Genomic DNA, 24,678 nt, shown 5'->3' with positions numbered 1-24,678 from the left:
TTTAATTCGTAAAGACTAATAGGGTCATTCGGGGAAGTGCGATGCACAATACGTTGAAATTTGGTGTGATTTTCGTTCACCCAAATTTGTCGATACATCTTTTCGATGTCGCTATTGAAGACGAAACGGTATAGTCTCCATCGGAAGATAAGGATGGGTAGGTCGGCTTGTAGAACTGGGCCTGGGTATAAGTAAATTATGTCAACATTCAACTCCAGTAATGATATGGTGCAAGCAAATACAAAAACAAGTAAGGAAGGTTAAGTTCGGGTGTAACCGAACATTACATACTCAGTTGAGAGCTATGGTGAGAACATAAGGGAAAATAACGATATAGGAAAATGAACCAAGGGTAACCCTGGAATGTGTTTGTATGACATGTGTATCAAATGAAAGGTATTAAAGAGTATTTTATGAGGGAGTGGGCCATAGTTCTATAGGTGGACGCCATTTAGGGATATCGCCATAAAGGTGGACCAGGGTTGACTCTAGAATTTGTTTGTACGATATGGGTATCAAATGAAAGGTGTTAATGAGTATTTTAAAAGGGAGTGATCCTTAGTTCCATAGGTGGACGCCGTTTCGAGTTTTCGCCATAAAGGTGGACCAGGGGTGACCCTAGAATTTGTTTGTACGATATGGGTATCAAATGAAAGGGGTTAATGAACATTTTAAAAGGGAGTGGGCCTTAGTTCTATAGGTGGACGCCTTTTCGAGATATCGCCATAAAGGTGGACCAGGGGTGACTCTAGAATGCGTTTGTACAATGCGGGTATCAAACGAAAGGTGTTAATGAGTATTTCAAAAGGGCGTGTGGTTTAGTTCTATAGGTGGACGCCTTTTTGAGATATCGCCATAAAGGTGGACCAGGGGTGACTCTAGAATGTGTTTGTATGATAAATTAAAGGTATTAATGAGGGTTTAAAAGGGAGTGGTGGTAATTGTATAGGTGGTCGCCTTTTCGAGATATCGGCATAAAGGTGGACCAGGGGGGACTCTAGAATGCGTTTGTACAATATGGGTATCAAACGAAATGTGTTAATGAGTATTTTAAAAGGCGTGGGGCTTAGTTCTACAGGTGGACGCCTTTTCGAGATATCGCCATAAAGGTGGACCAGGGGTGACTCTAGAATGTGTTTGTATGGTATGGGTATCAAGTTAAAGGTATTAATGAGGGTTTTAAAAGGGAGTGGTGGTAGTTGTATAGGTGATCGCCTCTTCGAGATATCGGCATAAAGGTGGACCAGGGGTGACTCTAGAATGCGTTTGTACAATATGGGTATCAAACGAAAGGTGTTAATACGTATTTTAAAAGGGCGTGGAGCTTAGTTCTATAGGTGGACGCCTTTTCGAGATATCGCCATAAAGGTGGACCAGGGGTGACTATAGAATGTGTTTGTACGATATGGGTATCAAATTAAAGGTATTAATGAGGGTTTTAAAAGGGAGTGGCGGTAGTTGTATAGGTGGTCGCCTTTTCGAGATATCGGCATAAAGGTGGACCAGTAGTGGAATTCACTAACTTTTTAACGACATTTGCCATCGCCTTATTTACGAATCGATAACTATAACGATTTCGTTATTCAGTAACTATTTTGTATCGATATTCGTTTATCGACAATCAGCTGTGTTGGGAAATAAACCCCAAGTAAATTGGCTGCGTTAAAAATCACGAGGTTCATATTTCTGGCAATTTTAGTTAAAAAATAAAATCGGAACTTTAATTAAATACTTTCAAACACGAAAAGCTGCTTTATATATAAATGGCATTTGAGTACTTGGCGTACGTTTTATCACAAGATGAAGAATTACTAGGACCATCGCCAGTGGACAAACACCTTCTTAGAAAAGTAAATAAACTTTCTGCTAGACAGATCTGACGGAAACTCCAACACATTCACAGAATTTTTTACATCACTAATACACTCGCATAAATTTTTCCTTTTATTCGTATGGAAAACCATGGTATGTATGTGTATGCATACACGTATACAGAATGTTTACATCAGGTTTGTCATGTCGGCTCTAACAACCTGATAGAAACTTTGCTTTACGCCCTGATGTAAATTTCCATCAGTCATGTCTGTCAATTAATGCCTCAAATGACTGACAGCTCTCTAGCAGGGCTATTCCACTTGAATGCAACGGAGTTTCGAATTCTGTACCGACTAACCCCAGACTTGGCCCATGATATTATTTCTCAACATGATGGTCAATTAAGGGGTACAAGATTAACTGCGATATCAACAGAGAAAAAAAAGAAATGAATACCGAATTTACTTACCTTTTGTTAAAATATGTAAAAAGTTTCACAATAATGACTATTAAAAGCAGTTAGTATACGGAGCTTATTTACTTTTGGCATTCTTTGTGCTTTTCGCATATTTAAGGTTTCGTTAAGCTGTGCTGCCACCTTTATACTATTAAAACGAAATTTAAATGTCATTTATTACGAGTCGTTAAAATTAAGTTAGTGAATAGTACAATCGATAAGGCAAGCGACAAAATAGTAAAATAAAATCTCGACAAATCGCATCGTTATAAGTTAGTGAATTCCACTACAGGGGTGACTCTAGAATGCGTTTGTACAATATGGGTATCAAACGAAAGGTGCTAATGAGTATTTTAAAAGGGAGTGGGCCTTAGTTCTATAGGTGGACGCCTTTTTGAGATATCGCCATAAAGGTGGACCAGGGGTGACTCTAGAATGTGTTTGTACAATATGGGTATCAAACGAAAGGTGTTAATGAGTATTTTAAAAGAGTGTGGGCCTTAGTTCTATAGGTGGACGCCTTTTCGAGATATCGCCATAAAGGTGGACCATGGGTGACCCTAGAATGTGTTTTTACGATATGGGTATCAAATTAAAGATATTAATGAGGGTTTTAAAAGGGAGTGGTGGTAGTTGTATAGGTGGTCGCCTTTTCGATATATCGCCATAAAGGTGGACCAGGGGTGACTCTAGTACGTGTTTGTACGATATGGGTATGAAATTAAAGGTATTAATGAGGCTTTTAAAAGGGAGTGGTGGTAGTTGTATATGTGAAGGCGTTTTCCAGATATCGACCAAAATGTGGACCAGGGTGACCCAGAACATCATATGTTGGTTACCGCTAATTTATTTATATATATAATACGCGAACAGTATTCCTGCCAAGATTTCAAGGGTTTTTTATTTCGCCCTGCAGTCAATAAAACCAATCCAAATATCATGTTTCATCCCTTTTTTCGTATTTGGTATAGAATTATGGCATTTTTTTAATTTTTCGTAATTTTCAATATCGAAAATGTGGGCGGTGGTAATGGTCGGATTTCGGCCATTTTTTATACCAAGATAAAGTGAGTTCAGATAAGTACGTGAACTAAGTTTAGTAAAGTTATATCGATTTTTGCTCAAGTTATCGTGTTAACGGCCGAGCGGAAGGACAGACGGTCGACTGTGTATAAAAACTGGGCGTGGCTTCAACCGATTTCGCCCATTTTCACAGGAAACAGTTATCGTCATAGAATCTATGCCCCTACAAAATTTCACAAGGATTGGTAAATTTTTGTTTGACTTATGGCATTAAAAGTATTCTAGACGAATTAAATGAAAAAGGGCGGAGCCATGCTCATTTTTCTTTTATTTTTGTATTTTGTTGTACCATGTCATTACTGGAGTTGAATGTTGACATAATTTACTCATATAATGTAAAGACATTAAATTTTTTGTTAAAATTTGACTTAAAAATTTTTTTTTTAAATGGGTGTGTTCGTCATTCGATTTTGCTAATTTTTTATTTAGCACACATATAGTAACAGGAGTAACATGCCTGCCGAATTTCATCCTGATATCTTAAACAACTGCCAAATTGCAGCTTGTAAAACTTTTAAATTGCCTTCTTTTAAAAGTGGACGGTGCCACGCCCATTGTTCAAAATTTTACAAATTTTTCATTCTGCGCCATAAGTTCAACTCACCTACAGAGTTTCATCGCTTTATCCGTCTTTGGTAATGAATTATCGCCCTTTTTTGGTTTTTCGTAATTTTTGATATCGAAAAAGTGGGCGTGGTTATAGTCCGATATTGTTCATTTTAAATAGCGATCTGAGATGAGTGCTCAGGAACCTACATATCAAATTTCATCAAGATACCTCTAAACTTACTCAAGTTATCGTGTTAACGGACGGACGGACGGACGGACATGTCTCAATCAAATTTTTTTCGATCCTGATGATTTTGATATATGGAAGTCTATATCTATCTCGATTCCTTTATACCTGCACAACCAACCGTTATCCAATCAAAGTTAATATACTCTGTGAGCTCTACTCAACTGAGTATAATAAAAAAAATTTTCAAAATGGGCGTGCCTCCGCCCTTTTTCATTTAATTTGTCTAGAATACTTTTAATGCCATAAGTCGAACAAAAAATTATCAATCCTTATGGAATTTGGTATGGGCAAAGCTTCTTTGACGATAACAGTTTTCTGTGAAAATGGACGAAATCGGTTGAAGCCACGCCCCGTTTTATACACAGTCGACCGTCTGACCATCCGCTCGGCCTTTAACACGATAACTTGAGCAAAAATCGTAATATCTTTACTAAACTTAGTACTACTAAACACGTACTTATCTGAACTCACTTTATCTTTTTGTAAAAAATGGGTGAAATCCGAATCCGAAATCCGTCATACCACGCCCACTTTTTCGATATCGAAAATTTCGAAAATTGAAAAAATGCAATAATTCTATACCAAATACGAAAAAAGGGATGAAGCATGGTGATTGGGTTGGTTTATTGAGGTCTTCACATATAAATTATTGAAATACGTTTTTAACTTTGATATATCAATTTTATTTCCTACACAGGCCAGTGCCGGTTAGATGAGTAACTATGACTGACTTACAACTTCTCGCTGACTGCACCTGAATGCCTATCTCTACTTCCCTAATCGCGACGCTGCTGCCCGTGATAATGCAGACTTGGCATTTGCCGTTTGCTGGTATGCTCGGCTTTCATTATTAGAATCGAGTTTCGCATTGCCGTGGGAATGATAGCAGCTTGGTGTTCACTTGCTGATTCAGCGTCTGGCTTACTTTGTGTTGCTATTATGTTACGCTGTTGTTATTGTTGCTGTTTGAATAGTTAGAGTTGGGTTGCTGTTTGTATAATTACTGTTGGGTGCTAACTACCCCCCACTTGAAGTGAAGCCGTCCGCGGCTTCTATTATGGCAATGTTTAGATTCGCTCGGTTTGTTTGTCTTCGTATCTGACCCTCTTGAAGTGAAGCCGTCCGCGGCTTCTATTGTGGCAATGTTTTTTTTTGTTTTCGTATCTGACCAACCGCAAAACTTATGATGGCTGCTGCTACGAAAAGTGACAGAGCGCTTATTGACTGTATCGACGAATAAGACACTCTAGGTGCGATATGTGCCTGAGATTCCTTGTGTTGATTTTTTTCAGAAAAATTTATAGTTTACGATGGAGTAGCTTCGAGACGAGAGTGAGCTATTTTATTCCAATTACTATAGGTGGTTGCCAGTGTCTATCTGGGCTCGATTGGCGTTCTTAAGCAGTTCGTTGATGGTATATGTCAATTCATTTATTTTTTCTTGTGTTTTTGAGTTTAACAAGATTTGCTGTTCGTGCGATTATATTGATCTAGGATTTCGGTTTCTGCGAAGGCCGTAGCGGCAAGGAGTCTGTAAGAAAAATGCTAGATGCCTATAGCTATTTCGGCTTGAGTTAATTAATCGTTGGCCTATGGCAGTTATAACACCTCAATGTACCTATTATCTACCGATCGAAAGTTTATAGCCATAGGTGGGCACCACTACATATACACGATTACCAAATTGAGAATGTGTTAGTATACACGAACGCGTGGCTAGCACGAATGCAAAATCAAATATTTATTTAGTTTGATTCCAGCGCTTGTACCATAAGCACGTATCACACGCAGTCTTGGTACAGTGTTTGGTCGTACAATACGAAATATTGTACGTACTTATGAATGCAAAATGTTTCAGATTGAATGGGAATTAGAGTTTTTTTTTTTGTTTTAAATAGCGCCAATAAGCCACAATGCTTAGTTTGCGGGAATATTATAAACTTCATTGGAAGCAAAGCTTAAGTCGACATTTCGTTTTACTCCACAGGAGCGTAAATACTCTTACCCCTGAGGAAAAAATGATAAAGTTCTTCGAATGTAAGCTTGATTTTTTGGAACGTTCAAAAATAAATGAAATGGAAGAAAATTTGTCTCAAGCAAAATTGAAAGCTTCTTTCGTGGTTAGTTTTGCTTTAGCAAAAAAAGGTAAGCCATTAGAAGATGGTACTTTTTTTTAAAGATTTGGTTGTAGCCGTCCTGGAGTGCTTTGGAGAAAAAGGGTTGGAGTTAGCCAAACATGTTTGTGATATTCCCTTATCACGACGTACAATCACGCGACGGATAACTGATATTTCAAGATTTTTATATTTACAATTGAAACAAAATATATTAACCGCCAGGTCTTATTCCATTGCATTGGATGAAAGTACCGACATTAGTGACACCTGTCAACTTTTGGTATGTGTGAGGACTGTTGACGGTAACTTTAACATTTCGGAGAATATGTTTTGTTTGCGAGGACTCGAATTGAATGTGACGGGAAGCACAATTTATGCGTGTATTGAACGCGAATTGTTTGGATTTGCAGATAAAAGCAAACTGATGGTGCTCCCGTAATGATTGGTGCAAAAAACGTACTAGTAGGTCAGTTCATTCGCAATGGCCTAAACGTGCCCACATTTCATTGCTGTTTAGGCCCAATGCCTAACTTTTACCTGATTGACGGCGCCCCTCCCTAATGTTTTAATAATATTTCCAGCCACCCACACTCACGCCTACATTTGTGTGCATGCATGCACATGCATGCGTTTCATACACATGCACGTGTGTGTGTGCAGGTTGTCAGCACCCATGCACGTATATGTGGGGGTGGTTGTATGTGTGGCCTTTCCCCTCCTTAACACCAGAGGACTTTTTCGCGGCTTAGCGGTTGTCCTCAACGGGATAACCGGTCTCTTTTTCGATTGACCGCCAAGCAGTTCACATCGCCCAGGATCACCATCGTCAAGTTATACACAAAGGTAATATTGTATCCTCTTTTACATTTCCGCACACTCAAATTAAATATTATTTTATAACGAGGAATTCCTCTTTGTGTACTTATTTATTTCTTTTGAGCGAACCATCCACTCCAAGATCGACCCTTGTGCGCCTACCCACTGCCGGTTTACGACGCACTCAGGCCGAACATTGGTCCTCCTCACCAGGAACTGAAAGCACCTTTTTTAATATATATACAGTCCACATATCAACCTGCACAGCATATTTTGATCTTCAGAAAAATTGTTGCCAAAGATTATAAAAGCATTTGCCTCAGCAGCCACACAACGAGAAAAGTGGGATTATATTATATACAAGTGACCAGAGCCACAGCACATCTGCCTACAAATTTTTTTGTCAAAGGATTGCTACAGCACATCTGAGCAGAACCACCAGATCCACATCAAAATAAATAATAAGAAGTAAGTGTTATATTTCTTGCCATTTTTTTTTTTTTTTGAGTGTTACCCGTGTAGTGCGCGAAAAAATTAAAATCGAAAAAGAAGTGAAAAAGTGAAATTATTTAGTGAGCACCATTTTTTTTTCTTTCCAATTTCAAAAATTAAATCACTTGGTTTATTAATTTTATTTCGATCCTTGTGATTATCTGGTCTATCCCCCCACCAGTGGTAAGGTTTTCCAGACACAACACAAGGAAGAGGTTAACCTAACCTCACTTTCCGCACGATACCGAATAAGTTTGTTGTTGTTGTTTTTTTTTGCACATCAAAAACACATTAATTCCAATTAAATTAATTCAAGCGCTCACTTCTTGTAAAACATTTATTTCTTTCTTCACTTTTTTCCGGTTATTTTTCGATTTTCATTAGCAATATCGCACGCACTTTGTCATTTGTTCACAATACACTCATTTATCTGTGGACGTGGCGAGTGGTCCCCCCTTTTGTTGTTGCCGCTGAGACAAAAAGTTTGTACAAAATATCGTTTGCTATTTTTCACTGCTTTGACAAAAAGTCCAAAAAATAAACCCTTTTCCGTTGTCGCTACACTGACAAAGTCTGAAATAAAAGTAATAAATATAAAACGTCGAAATTCAAAGTTTTTTTAATTCACTGCTAGGCCAGGTATCTTAATTCAGGAGACTCTCATTATTTTTAATCGGCAATTTTCTCTTTAATAAACGTAACCAAGACCATGGAAACCTACATCAGACTGGTAGAATTAGTCGCAGAGTTTGATACAGATTACAGCCTTATACCGGAAAGCGACCATAGCAAACACACCCTTGCGATACAGCAGGAAGAGTTGCGGTCCTTGTGGAAGAAGGTAAAGTCTGCGTTTGATTCGCTACTAGGATCTGAGGAGGTGTCAGGGGATGACGTTATGGCGGTAAGAAAAAAGCAAAAAGCAGCATACGCAATCTACATGCGATGCCTAGCGTCTATATCTGCTGAGGCAGAAAAATACAAGAAAGCGGACAAGAACGTCAACCCTGAGCAAGAACCTCATGGGCATAAAATTCGCCTCCCTGCGTGCGATACGGAAGTTTTTAAAGGGGATTATCTGTCTTGGCCAACTTTTCGCGACCTTTTCACGGCAATTTATATAAACAATTCCAGCTTGAAAGGGGTGGAAAAGTTATTCCATCTCAACAATAAAACGCAGGGCGAAGCAAAAGATATCGTTAAAAAATGCCCCCTCACAAATGAAGGTTTCGAGATGGCCTGGAAAAACTTGTGTGAAAGATACGAAAACAAACGTATCTTAGTTAACACACAACTACAAATTTTATTTAACTTAAAAAAGGTAGAAAGTGAGTGTGGCAGTTCAATAAAAAAGCTGCAAAATGATATAAATAATTGTATTTCGTCCCTCAAATGCCACAAAATTGACACTTCCAATTGGGATGCAATCCTGACCTATCTATGCTCAACCAAGTTACCAGAGAGCACGCTGGCTCTTTGGGAGCAAAGTATAGACCATAAAATGGACATATCCAAGTGGGAGGATATGGATAAATTCCTGTCTAATCGGTTTCAGACACTTGAAACAGTGTCTGGTTTTACAGGGCATACCACTTCGAAAGTGCAAAAACCAAACGCGTCGCGACAATCAACGGAAACCCCTACGAAAAGACTTGGTGCTTTTCAAACGAAAGTATCCAAGCAAACAATAAAATCAATTTGTAAAATGTGCAAATCTACGGAGCACAGATTACGCAACTGTTCACGCTTCTGCGACTTAACCCCAGTAGAAAGGATTAAATTAATAAAATCCACAAGTGGCTGCCTGAATTGCTTATCCCCAGGACACACCGTGACGAAGTGCACCAGTTCCTACAACTGTTCCAAATGCCACTCTCGTCACCACACGCTCCTGCATGCGGATACATCTCAGCACACGGCTGTACGCAATCCTTTCAAAGATGCGGATAATAGCCCAACAACTTCGGCACAGGCGCGACAATCTGCGAACCAGAATGTAAAATCCTGTCATGCCAAGTCCAGCACAGGCGTACTATTAGGAACTGCTCGCGTATACATTCGCCATAATGGTACCGACTTCTCCGCACGGGCATTAATTGATTCAGGGTCTGAATGTTCCTTTATAACTGAAAGACTGAAACGCAGAATCAATTTGCCAGCGAGAAAAATGCATGCCCAAGTTTCAGGCATCACAAATTCGGTGTCAGCCCAGGTGAAAGAAGCATCCAAAATTGAATTACGTTCACCAGTGGATGCCTGCTTCAGCCTGACTACACCCGTTCTAGTCCTAGCCAAACTCACTGGGAATCTTCCATCCTGCCATATCAACGTCATGACTATGCAGGCATTCCCAGACTTGGTTTTGGCAGACAAGAGGTTCTACATCAACGAAGATGTAGACCTCATACTTGGAGGAGACATATATCCCCAAATTATACTGAGTGGTCTGAAAAAGAATGTACTAAATACACTTTTGGCCCAAGAGACAGTGTTCGGTTGGATACTAACCGGTCGCATCGAAGCACCGAGTCCAACGATGAGCATCATGTCATTTTATAACGAGGTTGTATTGGACAACCAATTAAAAGCTTTCTGGGAGATAGAAAATGTTCCCAAAAACAAAATGCTTAATGAAGAAGAAAGGTATTGTGAACAAATTTTTAAGGAAACGACAAAACGTGATGAAAATGGGAAGTATATAGTTTCGCTACCATTCAGGCAGGATTACCCTGAGAATATTAAATTAGGACCGTCCCTAAAGCGCGCATGTTCACAATTCTTCAGAAATGAGGGGCGATTACTAAAAAACCAAGAGTTAGGGAAAGAATATGTTCGGGTGTTATCCGAATACGAAACGCTTGGACATATGAGAAAAATTAAAAATAATGTACCATCCGACGATTCGGATAATTATTTCCTGCCCCACCACGCCGTTGTAAAGGCGGAAAGTACCACCACCAAGGTGCGCGTCGTCTTCAACGCGTCAAGTCCTACAGCAAATGGCATTAGTCTAAACGACATACTCCACCCAGGGCCAGTACTCCAAGCAGACTTGCCTATTTTAATTCTACGTTGGAGACTGTACCGCTTTGTCTTTAATAGCGACATAGAAAAGATGTATAGGCAGATTTGGGTGACCGATAATCACGCTAAATTTCAAAGAATTGTCCATCGACCATCCCCCAACGAACCCATCAGTCTTTACGAACTAAAGACTGTCACCTTTGGTGTAAACTGCGCCCCCTCCCTCGCGATACGGTCACTTCTACAATTGGCTGATGATGTAGAAAATACCCACCCAATAGCATCGGGCATATTACGCGAAAGTATGTATGTCGACGACGTTTTATCTGGAGGACATACAATAGCGTCAACTATCAAAGCAAGGAACGAGATTCGCGAAGCATTACACTCAGCTGGCTTTCCATTGCGCAAGTGGACATCCAATTGTGAGGAAATCCTTCAGGACATCCCCAAAACGGATTTGCTCAGCGAGGACTTCCTAGCGTTTGAAGAGGCTAGCTCGTTGAAGGCACTCGGAATACGATGGAACGCGCATTCAGACATGTTTTACTTCACAGCAGGAGTTTTAGAGAATGGCGAGAACATCACCAAACGCGCAATCCTATCCGCTATAGCCAAACTTTTCAACCCTTTAGTCTGGCTTGCACCAATGGTCATAGTAGCAAAAATACTAATGCAGAACATCTGGTTAGAGGGCACCGGGTGGGATGAACCTGTCTCCCCAACTACCTTAGAACGGTGGGAAAATTTCACCCAACACTATAGCGAAATAGATAACATTAGGATACCGCGGTGGGTAAATTTTTCACCGGAAGACGACATAGAAATCCACGGCTTCTGTGACGCCTCCGAGAAAGCATATGCGGCAGCGATATACATGCGCGTGAAAAGAAACGATCAGGTTTTCATACACTTACTTTTAGCGAAAACCAGAGTAGCTCCAGTGAAAACCATCTCGCTACCACGTTTAGAACTATGCGGCGCCGTGCTGCTTGCAGAGATCATGGAATCAATATTCAGAAACATTCATTTGGGGCCAGCAAAAGTTCACCTCTGGACGGATTCAACCATCGTACTCGCTTGGATAAGAAAGCCGCCCTGTTCCTGGTCAACCTTCGTCGCACACCGAATCACTAAGATCATCGATATGGTCGGTAACAAGGACTGGCTTCACGTTGACTCGGAATCTAACCCAGCGGATTTAGGGATCAGAGGACAACTAGCGTCAGATTTGGTCAACAATTCGTTGTGGTGGCAGGGTCCTTCTTGGCTACAAGAAGACAATTCTCACTGGCCAGCACAAGATGCCGATTACAACACGTCCGTTGAGGAAAAGAGGGCACAATCGTATGCCACGACAAGGGTAGATCATACAGATATTCTTGAACGATTTTCAGATTTGCCACGAGCTTTGAGAGTCTTATCTTATGTTAGGAGATTCTATAAAAGAACGCATCCTAAAACCAAAGCAGTGTTCCAAGAAAAGTCGTGCATAATCTCAGCCGGTGAGATTAAGGCAACGACTCAAGCATTAATACGAGTCTGCCAGAAACAATTTTACGGGACCGAATATTTAAAATTAAAGAATAGGGAACCTATTGATCGGAAGAGTGAAATCCTGTCACTCAACCCATACATCGACAAAGATGATATTATCAGAACAGGGGGGCGTCTAGGGGCCTCAAAAGACATGTCGTACGACGAGCGTCATCCGATCATCTTGCCTTAAAATTGCAGGCTGTCTCGCCTTGCAGTCATGATGATTCATCATGATTCCCTTCATGGCGACAACCAACTTATGCTCCGCCTTATTCGAACCCAGTATTGGATTCCGAATGTCAAGACAATGATCAGAGCCATCATCCACAATTGCAAAACCTGCATTATTCACCGAAAGCAGGCGCAGTCCCAACTTATGGGTACCCTTCCCTGCGAACGGACTACTTTTACCCGCGCGTTCACCAATACCGGGGTAGACTTTGCGGGGCCTTTCGACATCAAAAGCTACCGCGGTAGGGGATGTCGACTGTCAAAAGGCTACGTATGCCTTTTCGTATGTTTTTCCACTAAGGCCATCCACCTAGAAGCCACTAGTGACCTGAGCACCCCATGCTTCCTCGCAGCCTTTTCGCGTTTTATCGCTAGAAGAGGATGTCCGAAAAACATCTACTCCGACAATGGTACGAACTTTGTCGGAGCTTCCAGATCTCTACGATCGGAGTTCAAAGCCTTCCTAGCAGAAAGCCGAGACAAAACAGTCTCCAGGTATTGCCACCAAGCACTAACTTGGCATTTTATTCCCGCCGGCGCTCCACATATGGGCGGCCTGTGGGAAGCGGGAGTGAAGAGCTTCAAAAGCCACTTCAAAAAGGTCGCGTCTCTCCATAAATATACCATGGAGGAGTTCCAAACCCTTTTGTGCCGGATCGAGGCATGTCTAAATTCACGGCCTCTCAGCCCGGCGTCCAATGATCCAACGGACTTGGAGCCACTAACCCCAGGACATTTCCTAACCGGCAGCCACCTGCTGGCTCCACCCGAACCAGATGCCAGTGAGAGCTCTGCCTCGATGATCAATCGATGGCAGAAACTCAAAGCCCTCCATCATACTTTCTGCAAGCGATGGAAGGTGGAATATCTATCCGAACTTCAAAAAAGAGTGAAGTGGAAGCATCCCAAAGAAAATATAAAAGTGGGAGACCTCGCTGTCCTCAAAGAGGACAACTTATCTCCCAACGAATGGAGGTTAGGTAGAGTCGTCAACGTGCACCCCGGCGAAGATAACCGAGTACGTGTAGTCGACCTCATAACCGAGAAGGGTCAAGTCAGACGACCTTTGGTCAAACTGATCCTTCTCCCTACGTAGATCGAGTGTGGGAGGACCACGAGTTCCTCCTAACAATCCGTCCGTTCCTCCACATACCTCCTGTCAGAAAATTCAACCCCAGCTCTCGTTCACCCGGAACGAGGCCAACCAACAACCCTAATGCAGATCCGCATCTGCCACAAAATACTTATTTTCAATGTCCAAAATCAAACCCCAATTCACTCACTCCCCAGAGCGAGGACACCAGAACCCTAACGCAGATCCATGATCTGCCACATAATGCATATGCACTCGTTCAAAGGCACTCGGCCAACAGAATTTATGAAAATTCATCCCATCACCCAAAACCTTTTGAAAAAAAAAGAAAAACAGAATTTCTTCTACTCATAAATTTTGAGTTTTCCAATGAAAAAATCGAAAAATTAGCAAAAACAAAAACTTTTGTGAAAGAAGGACTGGCAACAAATTATAAAACAAGTTAAAATGCAAACCTAGATGCTTATACATATCGGACGATGTGAGCATCTACATTAGTAGCAAGTCAAGTTCTAAACTCACCCTCTTTTTGTTTGTTGATTGATAGTTGCGTGCTGTGACTGGATGTGAACTCGTTCCACCACCAGATAAGTTCGGTACTTCCTGATCCATAATTTCATCAGGTTTCACTGGTTTCATAACGTCCGCAATGAATTGTGGATGCATATAAGCGTAGCGTCTTTTATTGTGAAGCACACGACACCTAAATTTATGGAAAATGAAATATGAGGTTTTCCATCACACATATTCATTGATATAAATACGGTTCATATCGTCTATGAAAGCTCGAACCACATATAAAAGTTTTCTACCATAGATGGGCCTTAATAACAAAAAGTGAAAATAATCCCATAGCCCATAGTAAGCCGACAGTCTTGGAGGCGACAGTCTTGGTCCGAGCTTTCACCGACGATATATATTTTATGTTACAAATTCTACTAACCGTAAGCTATTGTACTCTCGGTCAGGTCTACATTCAAGTTCTCTGTACGCTCAAGTTCAAAATCTTGTAATACTAAATAAACTAATATGCAATGATTTATGTTGTGCTAGGTTTACTATTTTTTAAGCGGCCGTTTCTATTAAATGAATATCCAATACAACTTAATATAAGGCTATGAGAAAAAAATTATCTCTTTGCCGTCAAAGGAAATTTATAGAAAACTTTACCAATCGATTGTTTTATCTTTTCAAATGGAATATAAAAGCCTTTTGTCAAATAAATCTCATCGCAGGCGTCGGTATTGAGGACATAAATAATATGAATATTGCATTCCCAAATTGGTCATAGTGTGCATAACACTTATGATATTCCAAACACCAATACTGGTCCCATGGTTCCATATAACGTGATCTTAATTGTACCTCCTGATATTCGCTACTATTCAGCGTCCTATTATTTTGTAATGTTTGATGAAAAATCTTTTTAATAAATCTAGTCGCAAAAGCCCACCACCTAATGTTCTTTTACCTCCTGAAGATTGGTTTAAATTGCGTGAAAAAACACATTTCTTTACGTTATGTTTGCCACAATCATAGCCAGAACACATTGGTCAATTTCAAAATGCTCCGATAAACTCCGAGCCATGCACCGTTCCACATTCTGTAGTTGATTTTCAACTAAAAAATACGCTATGAGCCATATCACGCAACTCATGAAGACTTGGAACTGCTCCACATATTACACATATCACATTTGTTGGAGCCAATGGAATTGGTACGAATCTATATGATAGCATTGCATCTCGTTTCGGCAAATAAACTGGAACATCATTGTGTAATGTAAGTGACGAATTCACTAGCAACAGAAGTAATTCCCGGTCTATGGGATCCAAATCCCACCAACCTTCGGTACCAACCGCAGCACTATTACCAACAACGAGAGAAAAACAAAAAAAAAAAGGGAACCACAAAGTCCACTAAAGTCGTTTTAAGCGCTGACCCAATTGTTGATTTTCCACCGACAATGTACAATCCGTAAAACCTAACATGCGCGTTGTACAAACTTCCAAAGCGGCATCTACCAAAGGAACACTTTTATACTACATAATATGTTTCACTGTCCTCAAACTTGTTATTTTATAATTATTTGTTAGCATTGAATACGTGGATGCAGTCCTAATTTCGACTAAATTTTCAATGTATTAAGTTGTTTAAAGTTTACAAAATTGTGAATAAAAATTTATCCAAATAAGAAAAGAACAGAAACTAAGTTTACAGGTTTTTAACAGTCAGACAAATAGGTGCCTAACATAATGCGGCACATGAACGGCACTTTCGTTTTTGCTAAAACCTCACACTTGCATACGTGCCCATTATTTGAGAGAGTAGACCAATTTTCATGATGTTTTGAACTTGTTCATACATATCACGTATTGTAAATTGACCATGCTTAATCGTTTCCAGTAGGTCTTCATTTCCATGCAGTTTTAGTGCGTTGACCTTATCAATGAGGCCCTCGATATCGCCCATACCAAGTAGTTTACTAATGAATGGTTTTGTTTGAACGGGTCCAGGTCATCAATATGCTCACCTGCTACTGCCGATCCTCCACCTTTGGCGTACCCGTCCACCTTGGTAATAATGACAGAACCAATATCCACCTTATCTTTGAATGCTTCCGCTTGAGCCTCACAAGTTTGATCGACAAAAGCATTCATTACGAATATTCTATTATCTGGCGAAACAACTTTCAATACAGCTAACATTTCTTTGAACAAGAGAATCTTCGTGCTTGTGACGACCAGATGTATCAACAATGATAAGTTCGAAACCTCCGCGTTTAAACAGTTTGATCAGTTTCTTGAAAACAGCGGACTGTATCATGCGTCGTTTATTTAACCCACCCGCCATTTCATCAAAATCAAGGACGGCTCTTACATTTTCACGCAATTGCTTTACCAAGCGTATATGTACCTCAGCCTCAAGTAAAGCCGCGCAAATTTCTTTCAGCATAGACTTTAGTGCCTCCTATTGATGACCGTCGTCTTACTTAGCGATTGGATCGCCGACGTTATCTTTCGCCCTAAATCCGCCAAAACCATATTTTTGCCGTTCTATCGCGTACGCCTTTGCAATTTTAAAGTTTACAATTTTCAAAAAAAGGTATAGTTTTTAATAAACCATTCCTACCGGATTTATAAAAACTTCTGATTGTGTGACACGTCGATGTACATTGGCTGTCAGCTGTCACATTTTTTTGCCATTGAGACCCCTCTGACCCATTGCTTAACAAGTATGTTGAGTTTAGCTAAAAATTCCCATACGAGGGTTCAGCTCATTTTGGCTTTCAAATACTTTGAATGGGTCCAATGCTTTATGCATACTTCTTTTTTGTAACCCCCAAATGACCAATTGCCGAGCATTTCAAAAAAAAGTGTGCGATGGTAAACATCTTTGCTAACATCAGCCAAATCATTGTGTTTACCCCCAGCCCAGCACGAATACATTTCTGGGTATTCGTGGCATGAACCCATTTCACCTAGGATCTCCTGTGCCCACAAATATCCATGAAAAAATCTGCAAAGAAAAAGAGAAAAAGCCATTAGTGCATACATCAATGGGCACCGCAAAGGTGTGACAACTGACGGCGCGGCCGACGCCGCCGTTGGAGCACCCCTTTGCAATGCCGGTAACCTAAAAAAGAAAAAAAATGAAACCAAAGAAAAACCAATCGATCCCGGTGCCAACGGGTAGAATCGTCACCACCATCCATGCCAGTAACCTGAAAAGAAAGAAAAACTTAATTAATTAATAAAGAAAATATTAAATTATCACCTAATAAAATTTACTTACCAATTTTTTTTTCTCGTCTACGCTCAGCGTACGCTACACACCCGCCGTAAATTTCAGAAGAATGAGAATGAAGTAACGGAAAAGCGAAGCAGCGAATCAGTCGATGTTGCTTCCCGTTTGTTTCAATGCCATTGAAATTTACATTCTATACATATGTGCATTTGAATGTTCACATTCTTCACATACATCTGTATGTTTGAATGTTCAAATTTTTCTCTACATCTGTATGTTTGAATGTTCACCGGTTTTGGTCGTGGCTGCTGGGTAACAGTGCGCGGACCTTTAAAGGCAATATGTTGGTAGACGGAAAACAAGGAATTGGTAGTAGTTGGTAGATTTTGGTCCGGAAATTAAAACTAAAATTACCGTTTATATTTGTACAAAAAATTCAGAATATGTTGTTAAAACGAAATAAAGCACATTTTATGGAAATCAAACTCTCAACAAAAATTTGCAAACAAAATGTAAATGTGTAGATACATAGCTTAGGATACTTGCCTTTTTCCTGTATTTCGAGCTATAAACACTCACGAGACTTTTGCCACAACGTCTCACTACCACAACAATTTTTCAGGGTACCAAAAGTACTGCCGCAAAATAACCGATTCCGGCATGTCATCGTTTACGTAAAACTTTTTATTGTCGTTCAAACTATTAAAAAAAAAAAAAAAAAAAAAAACCGAGAAAAAATAGCGCAGAAAATACTCGCGTGCTCAGCTACTATATTTCTCTAATCAAAAAATTCATTTCCTGTTTAAGTTATTCAAAAATTTTGCAAAATTAACTGATTTGGTCAGGATCGCCTCCTAATATTAGTTGGGTGGGCTCGGCACTTTTTTACTGTAATGCAGTACAGTCAGTGCGAAAATACTGAAATATTGGTAGAATCTAAGTTTTGGTAGCAGAAGTAGTAGAAAATGAAAAATGGGTCAAAAAGGTTCGTCAAACTACCAATGCGGTAAAGTCCGTGCACTGACTGCCAATATATTGCTAAAAGTTTCAAGGTGGGACAGGCTATGGAAATCACCGTCAAAATTATAAAAAAAAAAATACGTGGTGGACATAATGCACTTATGCACCGAAAATTTCGCGCATTTCTGGAAGAAATTGAGGCAGAATACGGTGATGTCTTACTTCACACTGAAGTAAGATGGCTAAGCCGAGCTAAATGTTTAGAGCCCCTTTTAAATTTGAGGGAAGAAGTTATATGTTTCTTCGCTGAGGATCCGTCTACTGAAACTCAAGAATTGATAGGCAAATTAAAAGATCCAAATTGTTTGCTAAGCCTTGCCATTTTGTGTGATGTGTTAATTTTATTTTCGCAATTAAATATAAGTACTCAAGGAAATAACAAATTTATTTTTGACTATATTGCAGCTCTAGAAATATTCGAAAAGCGACTTCATATTCTAGTATCCCAGATTCGTGAAGGCATTTTAGATAATTTAAAAATACTAGGGATGTATGTGACCGATTTCAAATGCAAGACAAGATCTCTCAATATTTACCGTCATTTGAAGATCTCAAAAATTGTTACCAACAAAGATTTCATGATTTTAATAAAATTAAACTTTTGATACATTTATACGAAAACCCTCTGCTGTGTACAGTAGAAGATATGGAACTGCGGCTGCAGGAAGAGATAAAATTACTTCACAATGATTTCGCCTTGCCTTTAGGAGGGGGAATTCAATTTTGGAAGGTCACAGATGAGCAGAAACACCCTTTATTGAAAGCTGAAATTTTTAAGTTGTGCTCGATGTTTGAAACAACTTATATGTGCGAATCAATATTTTCATCTATGACTTTTATTAAAAACTCGTACAGAAGCAAGCTCACTGCTGAGCACTTGGAAGATCTGCTAAGAATTAAAGTTTCAAATTTCGTTTTAAATTACGATGATTTAATTAAATATATTTCTTCGTAGTTTTTCTATTTTATGGTTTATTGGAGTTGAGCTTTAATTTACTTTCTTATGTTTTTGTTATTCATTATTTTTTATAAACCATTGTTTCCCTATGTTTGCTATTTTTAACAAAAACAACTTACATGGTGGAATCACCATATGAATAACAAACTTAAACTGTTATGAGATTCCATCGATATTCACCTACTGGTTAATGTGAACATAAAATAATATTTCGATCCTTGCGACATCTAGCGGCGATATGAAATATGAGCCTAAACGGACCACAAATACGATTTTTTTAAATATATTATATTCCAAGTTTCAAGCTTGTACCTTATCGGAAAGTTACTTAAATTTTAATTACAAAATTCGTTCACAACGGCCCATCAAGTCAAGCTAAACAAAACAGTTTAAAAATACTAAAACTACCATATTTTACTTCTGAAAAATGCAAAAAAATTACAAACACTTTTTCGGGGACAACATTGAAAATTTTTCAATCATGTGTACGTATTTTTCGACCGTCCTCTGTGGTAATATTGCGTGCTACACCTTCTTATTGTACGGACGTCGAAAGCAAACTAAATGTGTTTGGTCGTTGATTTTGACGAAGTAGTCATTTTTCGTTTGCTCGTTGTATACGTATATGGCCGGTTAGCAGGTGCTAAGCTCATGCCCACCCTTGCTTATAGCATTTTACTCGATATTTTCTTAATTTAATTGGTTTCCTAATTTTATATAAATCAAATTCGTTTGAATGTGATTACAATTTTTGTAATTCATTTTTCAATCCCATTCTCACCAATTTGATCAAACACAATTCAGTTTAATTATGATGCCCACAGCCTGATAGTGCCTTGAACTTCCGGCATAATTTTCAAAAACTTCATAGGCCGTATGTGCGGCCTGCCTCCAGGATCTTGATAGCCGTTAAATTCCGACATTGTCTTGACAAGGTCCACTGATTCGTCACAAGCAACGCCAGGTCGAATTGTAACAGCCTCGTATTCCGCCACTCTAGCAGTGGTTTCCATTCTCGTCAACCTACTGGTCAATTCGTCCATTTTTGTCTGAAACTCACGCTTTGTCTGCTCGGCCGCCGCGCTAACCGCAACATTCAAAAGGGCCTGCATCTGAGCCTAGTCCATTTTAAATCTAACACTTAACAACCGTCTTTCAAAACAAACGTCTTCTCTTAGGGCAACACTTTGCAAAAACTTCCAACACTTTATTTATTTATTTGAACGGTATGCTAAACACGCTACTTACATACAGATATTCATATTCAATTTCTGGTAGGATCGGGGTGTCTTCGTTTGAGTGTCCTCGCTGGAGTGACCTGTATTATTGATTGTTGATTAATTTAATAGGGGTTAGCCCGTACGTGTTGCACACTGTTGACGCCGACGTGAAAGTTTTACTTCTCACGGTTTGGGAGGAATTCAATGCAACTAACAAAATTCTTCTCTAGTTTCGGCTGCATTCTTCACCAGACGAGTGACTTTGATCTGTTCGTACATACATACATACACACATACATATGTACATGCATGTATCTCTAATTTGGTCTGCATTCTTCATCAAACTTGTGATTTTAATTTGGGCTTAGGTTGCAACTAAAGCGTGTGACCGGAGTATCCACACATACATACAAACATGGTCAGGTATTTTGGCGTACTTAAAGCCACATATAGAATTAATATAAATAAGCACATATTTTTATTCGATGTTAGTTTTAAGTCAAGTTTCCAATAAACATTATTCATACAAAACATTCTGGTGACCCCGAGAACAAATAATGGCAGCCTTCAGTGATTTATTAAGCCAACAAAAAGCAACCGGCAGCAATATAGAAGCGATTATTCGCAACTATAAAAAGGACTCTGCAATAAGAAAGCAACAGGCAGAGTACTATGAAGAAATGCTGCGAAGGTTGGAAGATGAATGTGCAAAATTTGAGTCCACAGATAACCAAATTCGGTTAATTGAAAACCTGCCTATGGATCACGACTACTTCACCAAGGAGTATTACAACTCCATAATGAATGTGGTTTCAGAATACCGACGGGTATTCGAGACGGCAGCCCTTCAGTTGGCTCAAACTCAGGCGGAAGAAACACAACCCCAAGTAGTCCAAATACAAAAACAACCCCAGCAGACGTTTGTACCAAAATCAGAAGCAAACATCTTCATTAAATTTATGCGCAGGCAAGGGGTAATGATGGCGTCATTGCAACGGGCGTTAGATGACACAGTTTCACCTAGATGCCAACCGGCGCTTGACAAATTATGGACGAGCATCGAGGATATTCATTTCCAAATCTATGAAATGTTGGAGCACTCAACTCAAGAGGGCTACAACATCAGGCAATTCGTGGCCCTGGAGGAAAGAGTTCGGGGCAGTTTCAACACAGGGGTGGCTGACTTGTATGCAATGCACTGTTCAGGCCCCTACAAAAATCCATCAGTCTCATTTCCAAAGATATCTATGGAAAACATTAAGAAGCTGCATGACACCACGAAGGAGTGTCTTTTAGCGCTAAAAAATCTCAAAATAGACACTTCAACATGGTATCCGCTGCTGCTTCACCTGCTACTCAAAAAATTATATCAGCCAACACGTTTGCGCTACGAGCAATCGTTATCAAAACCACGTGAAGTACAAACAATTCAAGAGTTTCTGCAATTTCTGGAGAAGCACTCCAATCCATGGAAGCCATGGGTGTTAAAACTACCCTCCCCCAAGCAAAGGTATGCACCTCAGTAACGGCAAAAAACAACAACGACGCTTGCAGCATGTGTAAACAGGGAAAGCACCAATTGTTTTCCTGCAAACAATTTTTCCAACAATCTCCATCAGCGCGCTTTGAGTTCATACAGAAGAAAAAGTTTTGCCACAACTGCCTCAAAGCTGGACATTCTTCCAAGAACTGTTTACTCAGAAGTTGTTTAAAATGCAACAAAAAACACAACGCCTTGTTGCATTTCGAGGATACAAGCAAATATACATGAAAATTATCAGTCACTCCTACAGGACCAAACGAGTTCAAAAATGCCAAACATGTAACGATCAAAGCAACAATTTCCAACGAAGAAGCTACATCGCTGACAACCTCAAAACAATCAAGGACAAACACGCATGTGTTGCTCGGCACTGCCATGGTGAAAGTCAGGGCCAATGGGAGAGAAGTTCAGTGCCGTGCAATCTTGGATTCAGGTTCACAGGTGAACTTTGTTACGGAGAGAGTGGTTAAGCGACTGGGTATCTCAACGAAACCATCATCAATTTCTATCAACGGCATAAGCTCAAGTAACACTAAAGTGCAACATCCAGTCAACATTGTGTTATATTCATGCATCAGCAATTTTACCACACGGCTAGAGGCAGCAGTGTTACCTCACATCATATCTCCTCAACCCTCACAAGACATCAATATCGAAGGATGGAACATTCCTGCTAACATTACGCTAGCCGACCTATCATTTAATCACCCTGACAAGATTGACATACTATTGGGTGCTGAATTTTACAACCAGCTGATGGCAGTGGAGCAGATCAAACTATCATCAGATTTACCCATTCTGCAAAATACCGTGTTGGGATGGATCATCGCCGGGAAAGTTGGTTCCACCTACATCACGAGCGCAATATGTGGAATCTGCACCGACGACGATTTCAACTTGGAACCTGCCTTTCTACAGGACAACTTTTATGTGGATGACGGAATTGGTGGTTCAGACAACTTAAATACAACAATTGAAACTCAACAGCAATTAATACACACTTTTAGGGAAACATGGCCTGAATCTACAAAAGTGGTACTCGAATCATTCACAATTACTGCAAAATATTGGTGTGGAGGACCAGGAAACTGATGTAGACTTCCACAATGAGACCAGTCAAACCATCAAAACTTTGGGCTTGACATGAATGCCTAAAGTTGATAGATTTTGCGTAAAGGGGTGTCTGGGAGATTGCGAAGTGATAACCAAACGTTCGTTGAGTTCAGATATAGCTAGACTCTTCGACCCATTGGGTATACTGGCACCTATAATGGTCACAGCAAAAATATTTGTCCAAAATCTCTGGCAATTGAAACTGGACTGGGATGAAAAATTTGCCAGCAGAATTTAATGCAAAATGGACTTAATTCCGAGGTGATTTAGAAAAACCAAAAAACATGCAAATTTCGAGGCACGTGTTAGAAAGACACATCCCAGAAAAACTACAATTACATGTATTCGCAGACGCATCCGAAAAGGCATATGAGGCTGCAAAATACATAAATTCAGAATTAAAAGATGGACAAGTGATGGTAAGGTTGCTGTGTGCAAAATCACGAGTAGCACCATTAAAGCGCCAACCTCTTCCGCGGCTGGATCTCTGTGCATCAGTGCTAGGAGCTCAATTAAGCACAAGGATCAAGACGGACCTAAAGCTAGATGTTCCTACATGGATTAACTCGTCGTCAGCATCTTACCAAACATTCGTAGCAAACCGAATCGCCACAATTCAGGATCACACCATCGCTGAACAATGGCGGCATATAGGTTCAAAAGACAACTCAGCTGACGTTATATCACGAGGATTGCCGCCGGAAAAACTCAAGAACTGCAGCCTATGGTTTAATGAGCCCAAAGTACTGCTTGAGCATGAAGACAATTGGCCATCCAAGGAAATGACAACAATAGGCGAAACTATATACATGGAACGCAAAAAATTGACTTCAGTTCCTGTGACAACAATGGTAGTTCAAGGAAGCGTGAATCAGAACATCCGATATAATGACTCTTTCAAACATTACAAAGAGTTGTAGGGTACATGTTAAGGTTCATTAGCAGAACCAGAAAACGATCACAACAGTCGAAAACTCCTTTGACGGCACTTATGGTCATCGTTCAAACAATTCAACAGTTAGACTTTGGGGAAGAACGTAAACAGCTCAAGAAATGCAACAAAGTTGGCAAGGATAGTCCCTATCGTAGTCTGTCTCCATTTTTGGACAACAATGGTATCATACGCGTTGGAGGTCGTCTGCAAGCATCAGGAATTGCACTCGATGCCAAACATCCAATGTTACTTCCATACAACAACCCAATGACAAAGTTATTAATGCTCCATAAAGAAAACCGGCATTGTGGACCTCAAACACGTTCAATTGTGACAAAATGTGTTAGATGCAACAGAGCAAAACCGAGACTGCTGAGTCAAGTCATGGGCAACCTTCCATCAACAAGAGTAACTCCTGCACGACCATTCATCAATTCAGGCGTCGACTTCTGCGGACCGTTTTGGTTTAAGATATGAGAAAAGCGGACACAAAAAGCTTATATAGCAGTGTTTTGCTGTTTAACAACTAAGGCGGTACATCTGGAGCTGGTAAGCGATCTGACAACTGATGAATTTATCAGTGCAGTAAGGCGAATCATAAGCAGAAGAGGGCATTGCCTAAATCTGTATTGTGATAACGCAACAAATTTCATAGGCGCAAGGAACCTGCTTGCCGA

The 24,678-nt window shown here is 39.9% G+C and overlaps 1 protein-coding gene and 1 pseudogene across 1 annotated transcript in view; one reads left to right on the top strand and one right to left on the bottom strand.

The window, feature by feature from the left end:
- Positions 1–24,678, top strand: part of dati (datilografo) — a 1,513,307-nt gene that overhangs the window by 554,248 nt on the left and 934,381 nt on the right. The gene's annotated exons all lie outside the window — the stretch shown is intronic.
- On the bottom strand, positions 14,633–16,174 carry LOC137234518 (protein fuzzy-like; annotated as a pseudogene).

Source organism: Eurosta solidaginis, chromosome X (assembly GCF_040869045.1).
Source record: "Eurosta solidaginis isolate ZX-2024a chromosome X, ASM4086904v1, whole genome shotgun sequence".
Classification (NCBI taxonomy): domain Eukaryota; kingdom Metazoa; phylum Arthropoda; class Insecta; order Diptera; family Tephritidae; genus Eurosta; species Eurosta solidaginis.
Note: the sequence above shows the minus strand (reverse complement) of the source record. Positions and strands in the feature narration are given on the sequence as shown.